Source organism: Amia ocellicauda, chromosome 21 (assembly GCF_036373705.1).
Source record: "Amia ocellicauda isolate fAmiCal2 chromosome 21, fAmiCal2.hap1, whole genome shotgun sequence".
Taxonomy (NCBI): Eukaryota; Metazoa; Chordata; class Actinopteri; order Amiiformes; family Amiidae; genus Amia; species Amia ocellicauda.
This window is the reverse complement of record NC_089870.1, coordinates 1,518,000-1,528,845: the sequence shown is the minus strand read 5'-3', so window position 1 is coordinate 1,528,845 and position 10,846 is coordinate 1,518,000.

Here is a 10,846-nt window from a genome sequence, read left to right as displayed (position 1 = left end):
TTGATTTGGTAGGTTTTGCTATATCTTCACTCTGAAAACAAAGAAGTGCCTGACTGCATTACAATTGCTTAAAAATGTAATTTTTTACATCATTTCTTGTTGTTTTAGGACTGAACTGACTTGGTTTCAAGATTTTGATGAATTGTAATGTATTCTTTCAAGTACACATGTAAAGTCCTCACCTATAACAGAGATTGCCCTTCAGTATAGTGTGGGAGCATTTCAGGCTGTGAGAAGCTTGATTTGGTAGGTTTAGAAATATATTCAATCTGTAAACTTAGAAGTGCCTGACTGCATTACATTAGCTTGCAATTGTAAGTTTACAACATTTCTAGTTGTTTCAGGTCAGAACTGACTTGTTTTCAAGATTTTGATGAATTGTAATGTTTTCTTGAAAATACACATGTAAGGTCTTCACCTATTACAGAGATTGCCCTTAAGTATAGTGTGGGAGCAATTCAGGCTGTGAGAAGCTTGATTTGGTAGGATTTGCAAATTCTTCACTCTGTAAACTTAGATGTGCTCAACTGCATTACATATGCTTACAAATGTAAGTTTACAATATTTCTTGTTGTTTCAGGTCAGAACTGACCTGGTTTCAAGATTTTGATGAATTGTAATGTATTCTTTCAAGTACACATGTAAAGTCCTCACCTATAACAGAGAATGCACTAAAGTATAGTGTGGAAGCATTTAAGGCTGTGAGAAGCTTGATTTGGTAGGTTTTGCTATATCTTCACTCTGAAAACTTAGAAGTGCCTGACTGCATTACATTAGCTTACAATTGTAAGTTTACAACATTTCTAGTTGTTTCAGGTCAGAACTGACTTGTTTTCAAGATATTGATGAATTGTAATATATTCTATCAAATACACATGTAAGGTCTTCACCTATGACAGAGAATGCCCTTAGTATAGTGTGGGAGCATATCAGGCTGAGAGAAGCCTGATTTGGATGGTTTCGAGATATATTCAATCTGTTAACGTAGATGTGCTCAATTGCTTTACATATGCTTACAAATGCAATTTTACATCATTTCTTGTTGTTTCAGGTCAGAAATGACTTGGTTTCAAGATATTGATGAATTGTAATGTATTCTTGAAAATACACATGTAAGGTCTTCACCTATTACAGAGATTCCCCTTTATTATAGTGTGGGAGCATTTAAGGCTGTGAGAAGCTTGATTTGGTAGGTTTTGCTATATCTTCACTCTGAAAACTTAGAAGTGCCTGACTGCATTACATTTGCTTACAAATGAAATTTTACATCATTTCTTGATGTTTCAGGTCAGAACTGACTTGGTTTCAAGAATTTAATGAATTGTAATGTTCTCTTGAAAATACACATGTAAGGTCTTCACCTATTACAGAGATTGCCCTTAAGGATAGTGTGGGAGCATTTCAGGCTGTGTGAAGCTTGATTTGGTAGGTTTAGAAATATATTCAATCTGTAAACTCAAGTGCATTACATATGCTTACAAATATAAGTTTATAATATTTCTTGTTGTTTCAGGTCAGAACTGACTTGGTTTCAAGATTTTGATGAATTGTAATGTATTCTTTCAAGTACACATGTAAAGTCCTCACCTATAACAGAGAATGCACTTAAGTATAGTGTGGGAGCATTTCAGGCTGTGAGAAGCTTGATTTGGTAGGTTTTGCTATATCTTCACTCTGAAAACAAAGAAGTGCCTGACTGCATTACATTTGCTTACAAATGAAATTTTACATCATTTCTTGATGTTTCAGGTCAGAACTGACTTGGTTTCAAGATATTGATGAATTGTAATATTCTCTTGAAAATACACATGTAAAGTCCTCACCTATATCAGAGAATGCACTTAAATATTGTGTGGGAGCATTTCAGGCTGTGAGAAGCTTGATTTGGTAGGTTTTGCTATATCTTCACTCTGAAAACTTAGAAGTGCCTGACTGCATTACATTAGCTTGCAATTGTAAGTTTACAACATTTCTAGTTGTTTCAGGTCAGAACTGACTTGTTTTCAAGATTTTGATGAATTGTAATGTTTTCTTGAAAATACACATGTAAGGTCTTCACCTATTACAGAGATTGCCCTTAAGTATAGTGTGGGAGCAATTCAGGCTGTGAGAAGCTTGATTTGGTAGGATTTGCAAATTCTTCACTCTGTAAACTTAGATGTGCTCAACTGCATTACATATGCTTACAAATGTAAGTTTACAATATTTCTTGTTGTTTCAGGTCAGAACTGACCTGGTTTCAAGATTTTGATGAATTGTAATGTATTCTTTCAAGTACACATGTAAAGTCCTCACCTATAACAGAGAATGCACTAAAGTATAGTGTGGAAGCATTTAAGGCTGTGAGAAGCTTGATTTGGTAGGTTTTGCTATATCTTCACTCTGAAAACTTAGAAGTGCCTGACTGCATTACATTAGCTTACAATTGTAAGTTTACAACATTTCTAGTTGTTTCAGGTCAGAACTGACTTGTTTTCAAGATATTGATGAATTGTAATATATTCTATCAAATACACATGTAAGGTCTTCACCTATGACAGAGAATGCCCTTAAGTATAGTGTGGGAGCATATCAGGCTGAGAGAAGCCTGATTTGGATGGTTTCGAGATATATTCAATCTGTTAACGTAGATGTGCTCAATTGCTTTACATATGCTTACAAATGCAATTTTACATCATTTCTTGTTGTTTCAGGTCAGAAATGACTTGGTTTCAAGATATTGATGAATTGTAATGTATTCTTGAAAATACACATGTAAGGTCTTCACCTATTACAGAGATTCCCCTTTATTATAGTGTGGGAGCATTTAAGGCTGTGAGAAGCTTGATTTGGTAGGTTTTGCTATATCTTCACTCTGAAAACTTAGAAGTGCCTGAATGCATTACATTAGCTTACAAATGCAATTTTACATCATTTCTTGTTGTTTCAGTTCAGAACTGACTTGGTTTCAAGATTTTGATGAATTGTAATGTATTCTTTCAAGTACACATGTAAAGTCCTCACCTATAACAGAGAATGCACTTAAGTATAGTGTGGGAGCATTTCAGGCTGTGAGAAGCTTGATTTGGTAGGTTTTGCTATATCTTCACTCTGAAAACAAAGAAGTGCCTGACTGCATTACATTTGCTTACAAATGAAATTTTACATCATTTCTTGATGTTTCAGGTCAGAACTGACTTGGTTTCAAGAATTTGATGAATTGTAATGTTCTCTTGAAAATACACATGTAAGGTCTTCACCTATGACAGAGAATGCACTTAAGTATTGTGTGGGAGCATTTCAGGATGTAAGAAGCTTGACTTGGTAGGATGTGCAATATCTTCACTCTGTAAACTTAGATGTGCTCAATTGCATTACATCTGCTTACAAATGTAAGTTTACAATATTTATTGTTGTTTCAGGTCAGAACTGACTTGGTTTCAAGATTTTGATGAATTGTAATGTTTTCTTGAAAATACACATGTAAGGTCTTCACCTATTACAGAGATTGCCCTTAATTATAGTTTGGGAGCATTTAAGGCTGTGAGAAGCTTGATTTGGTAGGTTTTGCTTTATCTTCACTCTGAAAACAAAGAAATGCCTGACTGCATTACATTTGCTTACAAATGAAATTATACATCATTTCTTGATGTTTCAGGTCAGAACTGACTTGGTTTCAAGAATTTGATGAATTGTAATGTTCTCTTGAAAATACACATGTAAGGTCTTCACCTATGACAGAGAATGCACTTAAGTATTGTGTGGGAGCATTTCAGGCTGTGAGAAGCTTGATTTGGTAGATTTAGAGATATATTCAATCTGTTTACTTAAACGTGTTTATCAGCATTACACATGCTTACAAATGCATTTTTACATCATTTCGTGTTGTTTCAGGTCAGAACTGACTTGGTTTCAAGATTTTGATGAATTGTAATGTACAAGTACACATGTAAGGTCTTCAACTATAACAGAGAATGCCCTTAAGTATAGTGTTTGAGCATATCAGGCTGTGAGAAGCTTGATTTGGTAGGTTTTGCTATATCTTCACTCTGAAAACAAAGAAGTGCCTGACTGCATTACATTTGCTTACAAATGAAATTTTACATCATTTCTTGTTGTTTCAGGTCAGAACTGACTTGGTGTCAAGATTTTGATGAATTGTAATGTTTTCTTGAAAATACACATGTAAGGTCTTCACCTATTACAGAGATTGCCCTTAAGTATAGTGTGGTAGCATTTCAGGCTGTGAGAAGCTTGATTTGGTAGGTTTTGCTATATCTTCACTCTGAAAACAAAGAAGTGCCTGACTGCATTACAAATGTTAAAAATGTAATTTTACATCATTTCTTGTTGTTTCAGGTCAGAACTGACTTGGTTCAAGATTTTGATGAATTGTAATGTATTCTTTCAAGTACACATGTAAAGTCCTCACCTATAACAGAGATTGCACTTAAGTATAGTGTGGGAGTATTTCAGGATGTGAGAAGCTTGATTTGGTAGGATTTGCAAAATCTTCACTCTTTAAACTTAGATGTGCTCAACTGCATTACATATGCTTACAAATGTAAGTTTACAATATTTCTTGTTGTTTTAGGACAGAACTGACTTGGTTTCAAGATTTTGATGAATTGTAATGTTTTCTTGAAAATACACATGTAAGGTCTACACCTATTACAGAGATTGCCCTTAAGTATAGTGTGGGAGCATTTCAGGCTGTGTGAAGCTTGATTTGGTAGGTTTAGAAATATATTCAATCTGTAAACTCAAGTGCATTACATATGCTTACAAATATAAGTTTACAATATTTCTTGTTGTTTCAGGTCTGAACTGACTTGGTTTCAAGATTTTGATGAATTGTAATGTATTCTTTCAAGTACACATGTAAAGTCCTCACCTATAACAGAGAATGCACTTAAGTATAGTGTGGGAGCATTTCAGGCTGTGAGAAGCTTGATTTGGTAGGTTTTGCTATATCTTCACTCTGAAAACAAAGAAGTACCTGACTGCATTACATTTGCTTAGAAATGAAATTTTACATCATTTCTTGATGTTTCAGGTCAGAACTGACTTGGTTTCAATAATTTGATGAATTGTAATGTTCTCTTGAAAATACACATGTAAGGTCTTCACCTATGACAGAGAATGCACTTAAGTATTGTGTGGGAGCATTTCAGGCTGTGAGAAGCTTGATTTGGTAGGTTTTGCTATATCTTCACTCTGAAAACTTAGAAGTGCCTGACTGCATTACATTTGCTTACAAATGTAAGTTTACAACATTTCTTGTTGTTTCAGGTCAGAACTGACTTGGTTTCAAGATTGTGATGAATTGTAATGTATTCTTTCAAATACACATGTAAAGTCCTCACCTATAACAGAGATTGCACTTAAGTATAGTGTGGGAGTATTTCAGGATGTGAGAAGCTTGATTTGGTAGGATTTGCAAAATCTTCACTCTGTAAACTTAGATGTGCTCAACTGCATTACATATGCTTACAAATGTAAGTTTACAATATTTCTTGTTGTTTTAGGACTGAACTGACTTGGTTTCAAGATTTTGATGAATTGTAATGTTTTCTTGAAAATACACATGTAAGGTCTTCAACTATAACAGAGATTGCCCTTAAGTATAGTGTGGGAGCATTTCAGGCTGTGAGAAGCTTGATTTGGTAGGTTTTGCTATATCTTCACTCTGAAAACTTAGAAGTGCCTGACTGCATTACATTAGCTTGCAATTGTAAGTTTACAACATTTCTAGTTTTTTTAGGTCAGAACTGATTTATATTTAAGATTTTGATGAATTGTAATGTTCTCTTGAAAATACACATGTAAGGTCTTCACCTATGACAGAGAATGCCCTTAAGTATAGTGTGGGAGCATATCAGGCTGAGAGAAGCCTGATTTGGATGGTTTCGAGATATATTCAATCTGTTAACGTAGATGTGCTCAATTGCTTTACATATGCTTACAAATGCAATTTTACATCATTTCTTGTTGTTTCAGGTCAGAACTGACTTGGTTTCAAGATTTTGATGAATTGTAATGTATTCTTTCAAGTACACATGTAAAATCCTCACCTATAACAGAGAATGCACTTAAGTATAGTGTGGGAGCATTTCAGGCTGTGAGAAGCTTGATTTGGTAGGTTTTGCTATATCTTCACTCTGAAAACAAAGAAGTGCCTGACTGCATTACATTTGCTTACAAATGAAATTTTACATCATTTCTTGTTGTTTCAGGTCAGAACTGACTTGGTTTCAAGATTTTGATGAATTGTAATGTTTTCTTGAAAATACACATGTAAGGTCTTCACCTATTACAGAGATTGCCCTTAAGTATAGTGTGGGAGCATATCAGGCTGAGAGAAGCCTGATTTGGATGGTTTCGAGATATATTCAATCTGTTAACGTAGACGTGCTCAATTGCTTTACATATGCTTACAAATGCAATTTTACATCATTTCTTGTTGTTTCAGGTCAGAACTGACTTGGTTTCAAGATTTTGATGAATTGTAATGTATTCTTTCAAGTACACATGTAAAGTCCTCACCTATAACAGAGATTGCACTTAAGTATAGTGTGGGAGTATTTCAGGATGTTAGAAGCTTGATTTGGTAGGATTTGCAAAATCTTCACTCTGTAAACTTAGATGTGCTCAACTGCATTACATATGCTTACAAATGTAAGTTTACAATATTTCTTGTTGTTTTAGGACAGAACTGACTTGTTTCAAGATTTTGATGAATTGTAATGTTTTCTTGAAAATACACATGTAAGGTCTTCAACTATAACAGAGATTGCCCTTAAGTATAGTGTGGGAGCATTTCAGGCTCTGAGAAGCTTGATTTGGTAGGTTTTGCTATATCTTCACTCTGAAAACTTAGAAGTGCCTGACTGCATTACATTAGCTTACAATTGTAAGTTTACAACATTTCTAGTTGTTTCAGGTCAGAACTGACTTGGTTTCAAGATTTTGATGAATTGTAATGTTTTCTTGAAAATACACATGTAAGGTCTTCACCTATTACAGAGATTGCCCTTAAGTATAGTGTGGGAGCATTTCAGGCTGTGTGAAGCTTGATTTGGTAGGTTTAGAAATATATTCAATCTGTATGCTCAAGTGCATTACATATGCTTACAAATATAAGTTTACAATATTTCTTGTTGTTTCAGGTCTGAACTGACTTGGTTTCAAGATTTTGATGAATTGTAATGTATTCTTTCAAGTACACATGTAAAGTCCTCACCTATAACAGAGAATGCACTTAAGTATTGTGTGGGAGCATTTCAGGCTGTGAGAAGCTTGATTTGGTAGGTTTAGAGATATATTCAATCTGTTTACTTAAAAGTGTTTATCAGCATTACACATGCTTACAAATGCATTTTTACATCATTTCGTGTTGTTTCAGGTCAGAACTGACTTGTTTTCAAGATTTTGATGAATTGTAATGTTTTCTTGAAAATACACATGTAAGGTCTTCAACTATAACAGAGATTGCCCTTAAGTATAGTGTGGGAGCATTTCAGGCTGTGAGAAGCTTGATTTGGTAGGTTTTGCTATATCTTCACTCTGAAAACTTAGAAGTGCCTGACTGCATTACATTAGCTTACAATTGTAAGTTTACAACATTTCTAGGTGTTACAGGTCAGAACTGACTTGGTTTCAAGATTTTGATGAATTGTAATATATTCTTTCAAATACACATGTAAGGTCTTCACCTATGACAGAGAATGCCCTTAAGTATAGTGTTTGAGCATATCAGGCTGAGAGAAGCTTGATTTGGTAGGTTTTGCTATATCTTCACTCTGAAAACAAAGAAGTGCCTGACTGCATTACAATTGCTTAAAAATGTAATTTTACATCATTTCTTGTTGTTTCAGGTCAGAACTGACTTGGTTTCAAGATTTTGATGAATTGTAATGTATTCTTTCAAGTACACATGTAAGGTCTTCAACTATAACAGAGATTGCCCTTAAGTATAGTGTGGGAGCATTTCAGGGTGTGAGAAGCTTGATTTGGTTGGTTTTGCTATATCTTCACTCTGAAAACTTAGAAGTGCCTGACTGCATTACATTAGCTTACAATTGTAAGTTTACAACATTTCTAGTTGTTACAGGTCAGAACTGACTTGGTTTCAAGATTTTGCTGAATTGTAATATATTCTTTCAAATACACATGTAAGGTCTTCACCTATGACAGAGAATGCCCTTAAGTATAGTGTTTGAGCATATCAGGCTGTGAGAAGCTTGATTTGGTAGGTTTTGCTATATCTTCACTCTGAAAACAAAGAAGTGCCTGACTGCATTACATATGCTTAGAAATGAAATTTTACATCATTTCTTGATGTTTCAGGTCAGAACTGACTTGCTTTCAAGAATTTGATGAATTGTAATGTTCTCTTGAAAATACACATGTAAGGTCTTCACCTATGACAGAGAATGCACTTAAGTATTGTGTGGGAGCATTTCAGGCTGTGAGAAGCTTGATTTGGTAGGTTTTGCTATATCTTCACTCTGAAAACTTAGAAGTGCCTGACTACATTACATTTGCTTACAAATGTAAGTTTACAACATTTCTTGTTGTTTCAGGTCAGAACTGACTTGGTTTCAAGATTGTGATGAATTGTAATGTATTCTTTCAAGTACACATGTAAAGTCCTCACCTATAACAGAGATTGCACTTAAGTATAGTGTGGGAGTATTTCAGGATGTGAGAAGCTTGATTTGGTAGGATTTGCAAAATCTTCACTCTGTAAACTTAGATGTGCTCAACTGCATTACATATGCTTACAAATGTAAGTTTACAATATTTCTTGTTGTTTTAGGACTGAACTGACTTGATTTCAAGATTTTGATGAATTGTAATGTTTTCTTGAAAATACACATGTAAGGTCTTCAACTATAACAGAGATTGCCCTTAAGTATAGTGTGGGAGCATTTCAGGCTGTGAGAAGCTTGATTTGGTAGGTTTTGCTATATCTTCACTCTGAAAACTTAGAAGTGCCTGACTGCATTACATTAGCTTGCAATTGTAAGTTTACAACATTTCTAGTTTTTTTAGGTCAGAACTGATTTGTTTTTAAGATTTTGATGAATTGTAATGTTCTCTTGAAAATACACATGTAAGGTCTTCACCTATGACAGAGAATGCCCTTAAGTATAGTGTGGGAGCATATCAGGCTGAGAGAAGCCTGATTTGGATGGTTTCGAGATATATTCAATCTGTTTACTTAAAAGTGTTTATCAGCATTACACATGCTTACAAATGCATTTTTACATCATTTCGTGATGTTTCAGGTCAGAACTGACTTGGTTTCAAGATATTGATGAATTGCAATGTATTCTTTCAAATACACATGTAAGGTCTTCACCTATGACAGAGAATGCCCTTAAGTATAGTGTGGGAGCATATCAGGCTGAGAGAAGCCTGATTTGGATGGTTTCGAGATATATTCAATCTGTTAACTTAGATGTGCTCAATTGCTTTACATATGCTTACAAATGCAATTTTACATCATTTCTTGTTGTTTCAGGTCAGAACTGACTTGGTTTCAAGATATTGATGAATTGTAATGTATTCTTTCAAATACACATGTAAAGTCCTAACCTATATCAGATAATGCACTTAAGTATAGTGTGGGAGCATTTCAGGATGTGAGAAGCTTGATTTGGTAGGATTTGCAATATCTTCTCTCTGTAAACTTAGATGTGCTCAACTGCATTACATATGCTTACAAATGTAAGTTTACAATATTTCTTGTTGTTTCAGGTCTGAACTGACTTGGTTTCAAGATTTTGATTAATTGTAATGTTTTCATTCAAGTACACATGTAAAGTCCTCACCTATAACAGAGATTGCACTTAAGTATAGTGTGGGAGTATTTCAAGATGTGAGAAGCTTGATTTGGTAGGATTTGCAAAATCTTCACTCTGTAAACTTAGATGTGCTCAACTGCATTACATATGCTTACAAATGTAAGTTTACAATATTTCTTGTTGTTTTAGGACAGAACTGACTTGGTTTCAAGATTTTGATGAATTGTAATGTTTTCTTGAAAATACACATGTAAGGTCTACACCTATTACAGAGATTGCCCTTAAGTATAGTGTGGGAGCATTTCAGGCTGTGTGAAGCTTGATTTGGTAGGTTTAGAAATATATTCAATCTGTAAACTCAAGTGCATTACATATGCTTACAAATATAAGTTTACAATATTTCTTGTTGTTTCAGGTCTGAACTGACTTGGTTTCAAGATTTTGATGAATTGTAATGTATTCTTTCAAGTACACATGTAAAGTCCTCACCTATAACAGAGAATGCACTTAAGTATAGTGTGGGAGCATTTCAGGCTGTGAGAAGCTTGATTTGGTAGGTTTTGCTATATCTTCACTCTGAAAACAAAGAAGTGCCTGACTGCATTACATTTGCTTAGAAATGAAATTTTACATCATTTCTTGATGTTTCAGGTCAAAACTGACTTGGTTTCAAGAATTTGATGAATTGTAATGTTCTCTTGAAAATACACATGTAAGGTCTTCACCTATGACAGAGAATGCACTTAAGTATTGTGTGGGAGCATTTCAGGCTGTGAGAAGCTTGATTTGGTAGGTTTTGCTATATCTTCACTCTGAAAACTTAGAAGTGCCTGACTGCATTACATTTGCTTACAAATGTAAGTTTACAACATTTCTTGTTGTTTCAGGTCAGAACTGACTTTGTTTCAAGATTGTGATGAATTGCAATGTATTCTTTCAAGTACACATGTAAAGTCCTCACCTATAACAGAGATTGCACTTAAGTATAGTGTGGGAGTATTTCAGGATGTGAGAAGCTTGATTTGGTAGGATTTGCAAAATCTTCACTCTGTAAA